The 16,885-nt window shown below is 45.0% G+C and overlaps 1 pseudogene; it reads left to right on the forward strand.

The window, feature by feature from the left end:
- The first annotated feature begins 1,491 nt into the window (after window positions 1–1,491).
- On the forward strand, window positions 1,492–6,785 carry LOC108803167 (annotated as a pseudogene).
- Window positions 6,786–16,885: the final 10,100 nt, after the last annotated feature.

Consider the following 16,885-nt stretch of genomic DNA (forward strand, 5'->3'; position numbering starts at 1 on the left):
ATAATTGTAAATGTATTGTCTGCACTGTATTAGCAGTATATACTCTATATAGAGTATATACTGCTAATACAGTGCAGACAATACATTTACAATGATCCTCTGCTAACATGAATGGGTTAAATGATCCGTAGTACATGATATGTAGCCCTGTACTATGGATCATTTAACCCATTCATGTTAGCAGAGGATCATTGTAAATGTATTGTCTGCACTGTATTAGCAGTATATACTCTATATAGAGTATATACTGCTAATACAGTGCAGACAATACATTTACAATGATCCTCTGCTAACATGAATGGGTTAAATGATCCGTAGTACATGATATGTAGCCCTGTACTATGGATCATTTAACCCATTCATGTTAGCAGAGGATCATTGTAAATGTATTGTCTGCACTGTATTAGCAGTATATACTCTATATAGAGTATATACTGCTAATACAGTGCAGACAATACATTTACAATGATCCTCTGCTAACATGAATGGGTTAAATGATCCGTAGTACATGATATGTAGCCCTGTACTATGGATCATTTAACCCATTCATGTTAGCAGAGGATCATTGTAAATGTATTGTCTGCACTGTATTAGCAGTATATACTCTATATAGAGTATATACTGCTAATACAGTGCAGACAATACATTTACAATGATCCTCTGCTAACATGAATGGGTTAAATGATCCGTAGTACATGATATGTAGCCCTGTACTATGGATCATTTAACCCATTCATGTTAGCAGAGGATCATTGTAAATGTATTGTCTGCACTGTATTAGCAGTATATACTCTATATAGAGTATATACTGCTAATACAGTGCAGACAATACATTTACAATGATCCTCTGCTAACATGAATGGGTTAAATGATCCGTAGTACATGATATGTAGCCCTGTACTATGGATCATTTAACCCATTCATGTTAGCAGAGGATCATTGTAAATGTATTGTCTGCACTGTATTAGCAGTATATACTCTATATAGAGTATATACTGCTAATACAGTGCAGACAATACATTTACAATTATACTAACATGAATGTATTAAATGATCTGTATGTAGCCCTGTACCCCCTTTTCCACTTACAGAGCTAGGTTATTTTTCTTTTAAATAAATATTAATGTATTTTAATGGTATCTATCTACCAGTAGCTGCCTCATTTCCCACCCTCGGCTTATATTCGGGACGGCTTATACTCGAGTATATACGGTAATTAGAAATGATCAAATTGGAGCGTTTTCTGGTTTAGTACTCTGCTTCTCCTGAATATATTTCCCTTTACATCTGTCTGATCGCACAGTTTAGGAATCCAGACCATTGTGATTTGTGAATGGTACGCTTTGCAGATTAGATGTGTCTCTTCCGGAGATGGAAATATTTGCACAGCAGTTTGTCTGGTAATTAAACGGACTCGCTCACCACCAATTACACCTATTTATTTTTCAACACTGGGGTTATTGGTTCAACTCACGGTCTGGACACCTCCTCATGGATTTTGCATCTTCTCCACATGCTTGCATGAGTTTCCTCAAGGTGCTGCAGTGAGGGGAATATCTGCAACAGGCACACATAGTTACAAGTTTGTTTGTTTTTTTAAAATTATTTTTAGCAGTATATGGAAAAGCTTGAACCCCCTGACAGCTTTTCATTACTTTGTCTCTGTTGCAGATTTCCCCTCATACCTCCCAACTGTCCGCAAGACTGTTCCAGGACTTCAACAAGATCCCAGCTTCCTGTGGAATCTGGGAAGCCGAGTGCCTTAAAACTCTTGTTCAGTACCCAGCTCCACACCTAGTGATACCCGCACTGTGGAAGTGCAGGTCAAAGCAGAGTAAGGCCCCTAGGCTCCTCCTCCGCTCTGTCACATGCCACAGTCAAGGGGAAGCCTGTGACTACTTCATAATTGCGCGGGGCACCACACAGAGTGTCTTAGATCTGAATGGTGTCTTATTCCAGGGTTACGCTGTATGGCAATATGTCTGTATTTGCCTCTTTCTGCACATTAGAGGATCCGATAACTGGATTGCTCATTTGGCACTCATCCTTTCTTCAGTGCTGTCTCCTGAAAACTATAGGAGTCATTTATGTAACAGGTCACTGCTGCTCTCTCTTTTCTGGACCAGGGTGATCGGTTGCATAACTGACCCCTATAGTTTTCACAAGACAGCACTGACGTAAGGACGAGTGCCAAGTGAGCAGTCTAGTTCCTCCACCCATGCTGGCTCATCCATGTCTTTATGGACCTTGCTTTGTGCTCTAGTGCGCAGTCATGTTGGAACAGGAAGGGGCCATCTCCAAACTACTCCCACAATGTTGGGAGCATGAAATTGTCCAAAATGTCTTGGTATGCTGATGCCTTAGGAGTTCCCTTCACTGGAACTAAGGGGCCAAGCCCAACCACCGAAAAAGAAACCCCACACCATAATCCCCCCTCCACCAAACATCACACTTGGCACAATGCAGTCAGGCAAGTACCGTTCCAGACAGAGAAGCGTGATTGGTCACTCCAGACAACACGTCTCTACTTCTCTAGAGTCCAGCGGCGGCGCGCTTTACACCACGGCATCCCACGCTTTGCATTGCACTTGGTGATGTAAGGCTTGGATGCAGCTGCTCGGCCATGGTGGCATAAGGGGGAACTTGAAGAGCCGCGAGAGAGGCGGGAGAGAATCAGCGTTGCCAATGAAGCCAGCGCTAGAGGAAGCGAGGCGGCAGCGGAGGGAGCAGAGCCACATAAGCCGATGTTTCCTCTATAGCGCCGGCTCCTGCCACAGGCGGAGTGATACCAAATGCACTCCGCCTGTGAGGAAACGATAGTGAAAGAGTGCTTCGCTCATTCTGGTGGATGGATTGTTGTACATTAAAAAAAAAATAAGACCTAGTGTGTTTTTTTTAGCCCAAAAAATTTAATACAGTGTCATACTTTCGGGGAAACACAGTATATTTCATCATTCATATGGAGCTAACTCAGTGTTGTTACATAATTACAGTCTTAAAGTGACCCTATCAACCCAGAGTCCCCTATATAAGAAGGCCAGCCCTGTATAAAATGCCCATGTATACTTACCATTCTGGCGGCCTTGAAGCGGCTGCCCCTGCAGGTATTAGTCCCTTCCAGGTAGGCCCTGTCCTCCCCTGCACTGGAACTAAGGGGCTTGGCCCCTTAGTTCCAGTGAAGGGAACTCTTAAGACATCAGCATACCAAGACATTTTGGACAATTTCATGCTCCCAACTGTGTGGGAGGAGTTTGGGGATGGCCCCTTTCTGTTCCACCATGACTGCGCACCAGTGCACAAAGCAAGGTCCATAAAGACATGGATGGGGGAGTTTGGGGTGGAGGAACGTGACTGGCCGCACAGAGTCCTGACCTCAACCCCATAGAATACCTTTGGGATGAATTGGAGCGGAGACTGCGAGCCCGTCCTTCTCCTACAACATCCATACCTGACCCCACAAATGGTCCAACATTCCCATAGACACACTCCTAAACCTTGTGGACGCCTTACCAGAAGAGCTGAAGCTGTTATAGCGGCAAAGGGCGGAGCCAACCCAATACTGAACCCTACTGGGATGCCAATTTAAGTTCATGTGCGTGTAAAGGCGTCCCAATACTTTTGGCAATATAGTGTGTGTACTGTATCTATCTACATCTATCTCATATTGGCTCCTTCCTTTCTCATACTGAATAACATTTGGATCTGCTCCCTTATGTTCTCAAACAGATACAAATGCCTCCCTCCAGGGTCGGGCAACTCAGTCCTCAATATTACGGAGTTCAGACAGTGGCTACCAGTCAGCAGCAATAAATGCCATAGATGGGAACCCCGACTCGGACTTTGCCCACGGCTCCTGCTCACATACACACAATGACCCGTCTCCCTGGTGGAGGGTGGATCTGCTGACTCCTTACAGAGTTTAGTACATCAACGTCACTAACAGAGGAGACTGCTGTGCGGAAAGACTGAACGGAGCTTTAATCCTCGTTGGGAGCTCTGAGTCTAACCACGCAAACAATAACCCCAGGTGAGGATGAGCCCGCGGGCTCCATTTGTTTAAACTGACATGACTGTGGTTCGAGTGTAAATGTAATTAATTTTGTTTTTGTAAGTTAAGTTAAAAATGATTTCACTATTAGATACCAATTCATTAACAATGTGTATAAAAAACATTATTTCCTAAATAAATATTTAATGCAGGATGCTCCCATTACACTGACTTCCCAACACCGTATGGAGCTTTTCTAAAGACAGCGCAGCAGAAGCTGTTTGCCATGAGACTGTTTCTCTGTGATTGAAACTCTTTAAGAGCATCCAAACACAGCAGGTGGTGGGAATGGGGGTGGGGTGTCAGAACTTTAAAATCAGCATTTTATTTATGAAAACAAGTAGGGATCTGAAATTAAAGGAGAATTATGGGGTCAGGGCTTTTCCCCATAGTTCTTCTAAGGGTAACGGGAGGACACAAACTAGCGTCCTCCCGTCACCCAAAGCTCAGTATACAGCTCGCGGTATACTGAGACGCCGCAGCCGGAACGGATCCCGACAATTATGTCTGGATCCACCCAGCTGTGTGAGTGACAACTGGCTCTGCCTATCTAGAGGCAGAGCCAGCTGTACCCGCCCCCTGCCCCGTCCGTTCCACCAGTCAGCGCTGGAGGATCGGAGCGGGGAGGGGGAATCCAGTCCCTCCCCTGTCACGGCTCTCTGCAGGGATATATCGAGAAGTGAGCGAGCGCCGGTATGTGTTCGCTCACTTCCCGATCTACTGAGCCGACCTGTGACAGTCTCATTGTCACAGGTCAGCTCAGATTATGAGGCTGAGTGAAAATCACTCGCCTCATAATTCTCCTTTAAGGAGATTCCCTACTAATCTGAGAACATAGTGAATAGCCCGTACAGCAGCTCCAGCGGCCAAAGAGAGCTGAAGGATCAGCCGAAGCTACCGCTCAGAGGGAATGGGGATGTAAATCAAAGCTTGTTCTATACTTCTGGGGGTCTTTTTATTATTTGTAAGGCTATACAGTATATTATATCTCTGATGTATATAAAAAATACAAGAATAATAACACACCAGACTGGTGCCATCCACTTCACCGCATTCCCATTCCAGTAAACCCTCCTTAGTACTACTAGACTTGTGCGCCGTCAAAAAATTTGTTCCGTTTCGTTTCGTTCTGTTTCGTAATATCCATTATTTCGTATTTCGTAATTCGTATCCGAAACTCAATTCGGATTCGTACGAAATACGTATTTTCGTTAGTTTCGGCACATTTTCGTAACTTTGTTTCGTTATGATGAAGTTAAAAAGCAAAAATACCTTTGTTAATATTGGAGATTCCATATCCGAATTCCGTATTTCGGACTTTAAAAAAAAATACCATCAACTCCAATATAAATGTACTTTGCGTTTTACCTTCAATATAACGAATGTTCGTAACGGAACGAAAATACATCAACGGAATTTCGTATTTCCTGCCTGTGTATTGTAATGCAACTCTCAGCAGCAGCGGATCCATATTTCGGATTAAAAAAAAATCTTGTCATGTTGTTCAACCTCATTACAGGGGTAATATTAGTTCCTGTTTCAAAGAAATTCGGATCCGAAATTCGTTAACGGAATTTCGTATTTTGGATATAATTCAGAAACTGCAATTCGGATTTCGGATGCTCCGAAAATCGGAATTTCAGGAAAATTCGTACGAATTTCGATTCGTAACGAACCGAATCGCACATGTCTAAGTACTACCTCTCCCAGAATACAGTTTGCAAAGCAGGTCCTCAAGCTGAAAGCCTGATTCCATCTTTCACCTGCTGTGGAACTAGATTAATACTTAACTGTATAACTATTACAGAAATGCATAAGTAAATACAAAGTTGTTATTGTACCCCCGGATTTCTTTTATTATTTCGGTGTACGCGGTGTGAGAATTAGCTCCAAACATTAGCGCATTAAGGACGCATCCACTCGCTGTAATCTTCATTCAAGGGCTTCCTTGCCCACTTTTATTAAAGCAAAGTTCACAAAACAGAACAATTACCCACGCAGGGGTTCTTTAGCATCTCATGGCAGCACCTGCCCATCCAGCCTCCTGGCTTTGCATTTGCAGCACCGCTGCTCCGGCCTCAGCCCACTGTCTGTATCTCCAGACAGTCACAGTTGTGTGCTAACTTGCACACTGGGTTTTCCAATCTGCAGCACACCGCTGCACTGGACTCCACTCTAACTCCTGGGTCGAGTTTTACTGTCTACAGGTGGAGCCCTGATCCAGTCTCATAAGGGTTGTGCCCAGGTGCACCATCATATGGTGCTGGCCACCACTAAAGCCCGGACGCAGGAATGGAGGTTTCAGGATCCCAGTTATAAGTTAGAAAGTCCGGAAAGAATTGCAAAGCCAGCTCTTTCCTGGTTACAGTATTTCTGTCCTGAAACTGCTCAGCCCCTCTGGCTGAGAGTCCTGGGTGACCCTGTTGCCACTCTACACAGCGGTATTGCCACGCACTGCCACAGCGGTATTGCCACGCACTGCCACGCACTGCCACAGTGGTTAAATAATATTTTGGCACATTACTAAAATATGTGTTTTTACTATTACTATCATCATCATCATCATTTGAGTCATGAGTTTCCTCTCTACAGGTGTGCAGTGGTGGTCTCAATCCCGCTTGGGGAATCGAAGACCTTCGGGTGTGATGGCATGCTTGGCCGATACGTCAACATCATTTTACGTGGGCAATCAGAATATCTTCATCCGTGTGAGGTTGAGATCTTTGGAAAGCCTTGAATGGATAGAGTAATACGGGTTATATGTCAGTAGTTATAAGACTCTGAGATGAATTCCCTCCATCGATCACCTATAGCTGCTGTGCTTTATATGTTATATTGATAGTCTCACATAGATCAATGATAACAGTGGCCAATGCTTAAGCATGTACTACCGAACTCAACCTTTCTCAGCCAGGGTTCTATGGGAATCTTAGGGTTCCTTCAGAAGTTGCTACATAATTCCAGGGCCAACATTACTGGGCTATGCCATTGGCCTCAGATCAGCAAAGCCTCCCCTCTTTTCCCTCAAATAAGTAAGAACTGACACCAATCATCTTTTTATCTGTCTCTAAGGATGCACTCAACATCACTGTAAGGAGGCTGTTTTCTGCTGACCACTAGGAGTGGGCTCGGGTTCGGTCCAAACCCACAGTGTCCCAATCAACTGCAGCCAGGCAAAAAAAAAGGGGCGGGATGCTGGTGACATCCTTGACCTACTTATCCAATGTCATTGACCAAATACGGCCATGTGGGCATTTAAGGTCTATAATGCAACCAGCATCCTGCCCCTTTGTTAACGTGCAGGAGTGGGGGCATTGAATGCCCTGGTGGCAGCTTATTGGGCTGGAATTGTTGGCTTCCTACCGAGCTCAGATGACCATGTACCCAAGCTGCTCACAAATTGTTGAATGGGTAAACAATATGGCCAGTTTGCCCTGCCCTCGCACAGCGTCATTGGATGCTAGGACTCAGGCCTCCCTCGGTACAGCTCTCTTGGACGTTGGCCAGTCCCGGATTTCTGGCTAGGTTCAGTGAACATCTAAGCCAACCGAACCCAGGAACCTTCGGCCTATTACTAGTCAGTACTAATGAAGGAGGGCATTTCTCCCTTGAGAACCAATATAAGGGGCCATCATTGTAAGTGGCATTACAGTGTTCAATGTATGCATTTATTTTACATTTTTTTATCACTATTTTCTTCATTTCAATTTTAGGTTTATTATTACTGCAAATCATTTTACCATATAGAGAGAGCGGGGGGAGGGGTGTTAAATACAAGAGTTAAAAATGGGGCGTCTTTTGAGTATTTGACACCCAATGTGGATAATTTTTATTATCAATATAATTTAATGATCTCACTAATGTTCTCCTTTCCGTAGACACGTTTTTTTTGCAGGGGTTGCCCGAGACCTAAAAATGATACCAAGTGTTCCTTTAGGGTAGAAAATCGATTACTTACAAACACACCATGGAGTCAATTTATAAACAATTCTCAGGGCCATTTGCCCTGTGAATATCTGTGAATGTTCAGTCTGTGCACATATATGCCAAAATGAGCATGCTTTAGTGTTTTTCTTAACAAGTGCAATGAACCTCCAAATGTTTCCATGTAATATCACATTTGGCCACTAAATACTGCTAAGCTGATCCTTCGGCTCTCTTCGGCCACCGGAGCCATCGATCCGAAGGGCTGCTGTTTGGGCTAGTCACTATAGCCCGTACAGCAGCCAAAGGCAGCAAAGCGGCTCAGCCGAGGTGAAGGCATATGTTTTGGCTCAACTGAGCTGAAGTGACAGCCGAAGCGGGGCGAACAGCCTTCCGAAGGCCAGCCGTTCGCCCCACAAATGACAGCTGGACGGAGCCAGCCATATCTGCCTAGTTGTAATGACAGATCAGTGTCTCCAAATGACCTGGGGAACGTGATCTTTATTATTATTATGATACAAGATTTATATAGTGCCAACAGTTTGCGCAGCGCTTTACAATATAAGGAAGACATTACAATTACAATACAATTCAAGACAAGATGGTAAGGAGGGCCCTGCCCCTGAGGGCTTACAATCTAAAAGGGAGGGGCCAGTGATACATGAGGAGGTAGCTGTGTTGGGATGAATTGTTTGAGAACGTGATAGTTCAGTGGTTAGGTTGAGGTGGGATAAGGATCTGTCATTAAACAATAATAACTGGGTGGACCCAGTTATTCTTTTTTTTTTAATACTGTTTTCACTGATTTTCTATTCTGCTCGGTACCACGGAGGTACCGAGCAGAATAGCTGAGCCGAATGCCCCTATTCACTCACTGCAGTTTCTTACAAAACTTTGCTCAGAGAAAGGCCATAAGGGTCATAACCTGAGCCGTGAAGAAACTAAAGCGTTACAAGTCCTTAGGAAAAATCATAATCTAGTGATAAAACAAGCGGATAAGGGAGGGGGCTTGGTAATTCAGGGCCGTAAAGAATATGTCAAAGAGGCACATCGATTGTTGTCCCACAGTACCACATATGCCAAATTAGATGGGGATCCTACAGCTGAATATAAAGGGCAACTTAACACCCTCCTTAAAGAAGCTAAGGATACTGGCAGGCCCGGATTTCCCACAAACCAGCTATATTGACTTTTTCCTCCAACCATTAGTGGGCGAAATACCCTCCTTTGTGAGGGACTCGAGCCACATCCTAGAGATTTTGAAACCTTACACCTGGACGGAAGGCTACCTTTGGGCCTCCTTAGATGTGGCATCTCTATACACTTCTATAGAGCACCAACCAGGCCTGGAAGCAGTACAACATTTTCTGATTAAATCAGGGTCTATTAACTCCTCCCAAGCAGCGTTCATCCTGAAAGCCATAGAATACACACTAACTCATAATTATTTTACTTTTTTGGGCGAACACTATGTCCAATTGAAGGGCACGGCCATGGGAGCTAGGTTTGCTCCGAGCTACGCCAACCTTTTTATGGCGTGGTGGGAACAGAAATACATTTGGGCTAACAACCCATTTGGCAAGCACCTGGTCTTGTTCGCTCGTTATATTGACGATACTATTATTATTTGGGAAGGCACTGAGACCGATTTTTTAGACTTTGTAGAGTATTGTAGAAAAAATCCGTTCCAACTGGATTTCACTCATGTGGTAGATAAGAACTTTCTAGTATTCCTCGATTTGGAGTTGAGTGTGGACAACAAAGGGGAAATAGTCTCAAAAACGCACTTTAAGCCCGCTTCAGGTAATTCATACTTACATGCAAGGAATAGCCATCATCAGATGGACTAAAAATTTCCCGGATGGGCAATTTGGAAGACTAAGAAGGACCTGCACTCAGGATTCTGATTATGCCAAACAAGCAGAGACCTTAAAAGAAAAATGTTGTGACAAAGGGTATAACCAAACCCTCATTAATGAAGCTTTTAAAAAACATCTATTGACCCCCCCCCCCCAACAAAATAATGCTATCCATTGATTGATTACTACAATGTGACTATATGTATGCGGGGGGAGCCTTAGATTGGGTTTATTGTTAAATGTGACAAGCTACATATAACTCTCTGCAACTAAGTGACACACTACAAAAGAGCACGAAATAAAAAGCTGTGAGCGGGCTCAGGTGTCAGGCTGCGATCACCAGAGAGGCTTTAGATTAGATCTAGGGGTTTCAGCCCTCGATATATACTAGTTACACCTTCACTATAAAACCTTTTTTATAGTAAACCTTTTCTATAAAATCTTTTTTAAAAACTTATATTTTTTTTAAACTTACATTTTATATATATTTATAAATATATTTATTACCCTGTTTGGGGTATCCGTCCAAACATCTCAAAATAGCAACTTTTTAACTCATAGGTAATGATTCTTTTCAACTGATAAGTAATGATCAGGTTTTTATTGTTAACACTGGTGTGCCTGTCAGACGGGTGTCAGCTAAAATCCGAATCACCTGAGGTTGGTTTAAACACCACCATGTGATCTTCTAAAAATCCTGTGATTGGTCACCCTTGTATTTAAAAGAGCAGGATACAGGAGAGTTCCCTGAGGTTCTGATGAAGGGGGCATGCCCCTGAAACGCGTAAAGACCTTTAGAACACAAGGGGGCAAAGGATGCTGATGTGCTGTACTCCTTCAGACTTCCGCTGCTAGAGATTTTATACTTCATCACCATTTGTATGCTTTTAACCACCGACTTTCCTGTAAGTACATTTTTATTTGCGTGTTGTACAAATAAATTAAACTTTTACACTATGGAGGCGCTCTGTCTTGTCCCTTGTTTCCTAGACTTATGTCTTTATTCAATCTCAAATACTATGTTACTGTGATCAACGATCACATATATTCTCAGTGCAGAGGGCCCTTTGTATAATTGATAAATAGACCACCATGTGTTCTTTTCACATGCAAAAATAATAATATTCCAAAAATGATATGTAAACAAATATTGTACCAAATATAATAAAATCAATGAATAAACAATTGTATATTGCTTGTATACCTCAGGGTAGTCCAACACAGACTTGTCTATGCAAAGTTGCATCTGAAATATATATTTTATCTGTGTCATAAGGAAATCCCCAATGCAAACAAAAGGTAACTCAACATAATGCAAGATTCTTCTCTTCAGAGTTTCCGGAGAACTTGAATCATTGCCAGCTGTGATAACAGAGTAAGTATACAATGGCGGCATGTGCTAAGCAGGGGAATTGTTCTATTGAGTGCCTCCATCATATACTCAGATGTCACAGCTGCCAACCATTCAGGTTCTTCGGAAATTCTGAAGACAAGAATCTTACGGACGTCATTGATAAAGGTCAATTTTGGCTTTCAGAGTAAGAATCTCTTGTAGATTTTGTTGTACTTTTTGTAATAAATATTGTGATCTATAGATATGAATCGGCTTTCAGTACTGCCGGCATCCAGTTCATGGAATAGAAAGCTTATATATGATAAATAAGCTTCCAGGCAGGAGAGAGACTCCATGCAAGATTAAACATGCACAGAAAATGCATCCCGCCCACATACCTCTTCCCTTCAGTAAATGCAGGTACATGGCCGGTGTTGATGCCGCCAATGGCATCAGTGTGAGGAAGTGTCAGCACCTTTTTCTCCTGCCTTAAGAAAGAGGTCTATCAGGTCCATTGACTTTGGAGTTGCGTGCATCCATGCAACAAGTTAAAAAAAAAGGCCGGGGGGGGGGGGTTATAAATAAATGAGACTGTTGTCAAAATCGTAGGGGAGGAAACATCCCATCCAAGGATCCCAGATCTTTCAGAATTTAGGCATGGTATCAAGGAGTTTAGCAGACAGTTTTTCATTAGGAAACGTATCATGTAACCGGGATTTAACCTCAGAACTGTAAGGAGGGGGAAAGCCAGGCCTTAGCGATAGGCTGCTTAGCTGCCTTTAAGACTTGGGTGATAAGTTTAAATTAGCATTTGGAAACACCCTATGGTTGTAAATTGAGCAGAGCCATGCTAGGGCAGAGTGAGAGGGATGCGTGCATGAGGGAGCAAAGCAGAGCAAACTTTAAGCCAAAACAATTGTGTTTTTGGACAAGACCACCATATATGAAGGACCGAGCCTTGACTGGGACAACCCCTGAAACAATTTGGTGAGGTACCCTGAAACATGCCAGCTAATCTAGAGGGAACATCGTACAAGTGGAATAAAACTCTATAGTTAGTTTCCATCATATGGGAAAATTGGAAAGAAGATCTGGTTGTTTCCCAAATTTGGGACCAATGATCAGGTGTAAAGATAATTTCCAAGTCCTAAGCCCATTTGGCCATAAAGGTATGCATGGGAGGAGATGGGATAACCAGTAAAGATGTGTATAGCAGAAAGATCACCCCTTTAGCATGTGGGGATTTGGCACAAATCAGTTCAAAGGGAGCAAGAGAGGACCGATTTGGATAGATGCGAACCAGCGAGGTGACATAGTGACTAACCTGTAGGTAACGGAATAATTCAGAGGAGAGAAGATTATATTCCGTTTGCAGAGATTGAAAAGAACGCATGCCTGAGACGTCAACAAGTTCATGAAAGCGGTCAAGACCTTTAGTGAATCTGATATGATAGAGGGCAGGAGACTCTAAGCCAGGGAGGAAGGCAGGATTGCCAAGAAAAGAGAGTAGAGCTAGGTGAGGAGAGATAAGACCAGCGGAGTATTTTACCGCATCCCAGACTGCAAGGGAGTGAGATGTAACTGGGTTATGAAGCGGTAGTCTATCCTTAGGTGGGAGCCACAGTAAGTTAGCAAGAGAGATGGGGCCGCAATCTAGTGCTTCTAAGGAGACCCAAATCGGGGATTCAGAAGTTGCCGGGTATGCCATACCATCTGTCTATTCTTCAGCTGCTGTAGCATTAGAAATGTTTGCTTTGGGGCTATTGTCTCTCAGGTAATGCACTCTAATGTTTCTTTCAAGATAAAGCCTGCCTTACCTCTGCTTCCTATGTAGCAGCCTATCCACACTGCTTACATACTGTCTAGCAACTGTATCATATTTGTGGCTGTTGTTTGCGACATAATACATTCTAATCTTCACGTCTGAAGCTGGTGACGAGGAAATGGCCGCCATCTCTCCCAGGAACTTCAGGGAGGCTATGGGTGCGGGGCAGAGGATAGCAGCACTCTGCCCTGTTGCCAGCTCTTCTGCTATGACGAGTAGTTCCACGACCTCTGTGGTTGCTGGGGCATGCTGTTGAGCAATGTCGAACAGTCTTTTGTATGCCTGTTCCAGCTCCCATTCCTGTGTGACTAAAAAGTCCAAATCAGCCCTCAATCCGAGCTCACGGGGGAGTTCCACCTCCTTAAAATCACGTATGTCCTCCCACCTTCACTCCTGTGCACTCCCAAATTGTGGATCCTCCTGGAGCGCCTCAAATATAAGTCCCGGGCTGCCGAAGTCATAGCCCTCTGTAGGATCATTGTTCTCCAGCCATGGACACAATTGGGTGACATATCACTGCAGCGCCCGGTACCCATCATCCAGCATCAGTTCCGTTTGGAGCAGCCAATCCAGCTCCGAAAGCCATTCCTCCCGGGGCTGCTCTCCCAGGAAAGGCAAACGCAAGTCCCATTGCAGCCAGTATCGTTCCTTGGATGTAGGGAGGACCTTGCCACAATAGTGCTGCTGCAGTTGAAGAGTCTCCCTCCAGATCTCCCGGCGTAAAGCGTCTCTCCTTCCCAGCATATCCTGGGCAGAACCAGGATTGTCGAGCTGGGCCAGCGCTTCCATGGCCGTAGGCAACTGTGGCTCTTCTCCTATGTCAGCAGCAAACTTGGTCCTGGTGGTGGTTTGAATGCCTCCTTAGGCAAGGAAGAGCATCCCACCGCTTGCCACCAATGTGACGGACCCCCGTACTCAGGATGAGTATGTCCGCCGCTGTCTTCTTCCTTGCTCAGGGAAATTGCAACCCGCTGATCTGTAGCTCTCAGTTTCCCCAGTCACTAGTCGAGACTCGAGTATAGGGTGAAACAAACTCTGATTTATTGAGCAACTGCACAAACTTTTATGCAGCAAGTGATGAGATCAGATTATAATCCCATCACATCCACCCTGCCTTCCCCAGACAATCTGTCTTCATAACACCACAAGGTTTCCCGTGCTAACGAGCTCCAGACAGCCATAGCAGAAGCCTGGCCAGAATGTCATTGTTCTGAGCTCCTTCAGAGTACAATGGGAGATAACGAGGGATGGTGCTGATAGTCTTTTCATAACCAGGTCACACAGCATAACGCACTCAAACATAACCCAACACCAATACACATTTAACTCCTAAACTGATCACCGTGTCGTCACAGGTGTAAAGACACGTTGTATGTCAGGTGTACCTTCCTTATGATACCAGCACCTGTTTGTACAAGGATGCAGCAGAACTAGGTGATATACACTATATTGCCAAATGTATTGGGACACCCCTCCAATTCATTGGATTCAGTTGTTCCGTGACATTTCCTGGCTACTAAATATTCCGCGGTCACCTGTTAGCGGTATTATAACAAAGTGGAAGCAACTGGGAACAACAGCAACTCAGCAACGAGGTGGTAAGTGTCACGCCTACTGTATGTGTACAGAGTGGATCACAACTGCGGAGGGGATATACTGGTAGTGAGTATAAACGGCTTCCCAGGCTTGAGTCTCAAGCGTCACTCCCAGTCTTAACGGAGAGTTTGAGACTCTTGCATCACAGCAGTGAGTAACAGAGATTTGGAGCAGTGCTATTTACTTCATAGCAGTCTACTCATAGCAATACTTAAAGGCAATGGAGAATAGTAAACGTTTGCAATAATAGGATTCTACTGATATATGGTTAAGCAAGCATGTATTTCCCAGTACTATGATGCGAGTGCAGTAACACAGCCTTGGTACAGGTATGCATGACATGGCAAGACATATGCTATGGTACTATGCTACGTTGCTACAGCAACTTCACCAAAAACTGCCTGCCCGTACCCAAATAAGAGACCACACCGGGCTGGAATATAAAATGGCTGTAAACAGCCGTTTATTACACAAATAATAATATATAACATGGCTGTAGCAGCCGTTTAATACAAAATAAAACTTTATTATAATAAAATATACTATAAATTATTAACTTATAACAGTTAACCGAACCTTTTACTATTACTAGGGCTGAGGTCTGTGAAGGTGAAACAACTGGCCCCTAGCCGCAACTCACCGGCTCAGGGACGACATAGTACCTAACCGCAGATACCTCTTCACCTCACTCTTTGACCTCTCTCTGCGGGACCTGCCAGCTCCCCGGACAGCGTACTGACGACGCGTCCGACAGGAGGCATGACACAGCAACATACCCACCTAGACAGACCTCGCCCACAACCAACTCAAAGGTACCTCCAAAGAAAAACCAGACAAGGGAGGGAGGGAGGGAGGGAACTGAACACGCCGTGTGCTCCCCTGGACTGCCTGGACCCCACTCCGCCCCCTCGGACCACCCTAACAGACTCCTCCTGGCTAATCCCCAGTGGCCAATCCCGGTAAGTGACCACCACCCACACATCCCTAAACACGCTTAACCCTTTCCTTCCTGAATCCCTGTCTACCCTGTCATGTAGGCCTTACGCCTATTTTTTGTTGTCTTTTGCTCCAGGCCTTTCTGGAGAGCTGACAGTCAATATCAGGCTCCAACTGGAGCGATACTTGCGGTTGGAGCTGGTGTGCAGCAGCTTTGTTACAGATCTTAAGTCCGGGAGATAGGAGGTCCGTCACTTGCAGTATGGGGGTCCAGACAGGCTTGGTTCAGGAGGCAGCAGGTGTTCTGACTCCAATTGTGGAACTCCATGCTGCCTCAGCTGGGGCTTTAAATAGCCCGAGAAAGTGGGAGGAGCCGCTGGCCGGAACGGGCGGCTTCCGCGTTCCACCCTGGAACACAAGCCGCTCGCCTCACAATCAGGAAGTGGAACCACGGTGGAACGCGGAGCTGCCGTCACAGCACCTGGTGGGACCGAAGCAGCCTGGCTCCGAGGGGAATCGTCACAGTAGGCCACGTAAAATGACAGAGCGGGGTCAGCGCATGCTGAAGCGCACAGCGCGCAGAAGTCGCCAACTGTCTGCAGAGTCAATAGCTACAGACCTCCAAACTTCGTGTGGCCTTCAGATTGGCACAACAACAGTGCGTAGAGAGCTTCATGGAATGGGTTTCCATGGCCGAGCAGCTGCATCCAAGCCTTACATCACCAAGTGCAATGCAAAGCGTGGGATGCCGTGGTGTAAAGCACGCCGCCACTGGACTCTAGAGAAGTGGAGACATGTTCTCTGGAGTGACCAATCACACTTCTCTGTCTGGCAATCCGATGGACGTGTCTGGGTTTGGCGGTTGCCAGGAGAACGGTACTTGCCTGACTGCATTGTGCCAAGTGTAAAGTTTGGTGGAGGGGGGATTATGGTGAGGGGTTGTTTTTCAGGGGTTGGGCTTGGCCCCTTAGTTCCAGTGAAGGGAACTCTTAAGGCATCAGCACACCAAGACATTTTGGACAATTTCATGCTCCCAACTTTGTGGGAACAGTTTGGGGACGGCCCCTTCCTGTACCAACATGACTGCGCACCAGTGCACAAAGCAAGGTCCATAAAGACATTCATGGGGGAGTTTGAGGTGGAGGAACGTGACTGGCCGCACAGAGTCCTGACCCGATAGAACACCTTTGGGATGAATTAGAGCGGAGACTGCGAGCCCGGCCTTCTCCTCCAACATCAGTACCCTGACCTCACAAATGGTCCAACATTCCCATAGACACACTCCTAAACCTTGTGGACGCCTTCCCAGAAGAGTTGAAGCTGTTATAGCGGCAAAGGGTGGAGCCAAGCCAATACTGAACCCT

This window comes from Nanorana parkeri, unplaced genomic scaffold, assembly GCF_000935625.1.
Source record: "Nanorana parkeri isolate BGI_ZX_2015 unplaced genomic scaffold, ASM93562v1 scaffold3457, whole genome shotgun sequence".
NCBI classification, from domain to species: Eukaryota; Metazoa; Chordata; class Amphibia; order Anura; family Dicroglossidae; genus Nanorana; species Nanorana parkeri.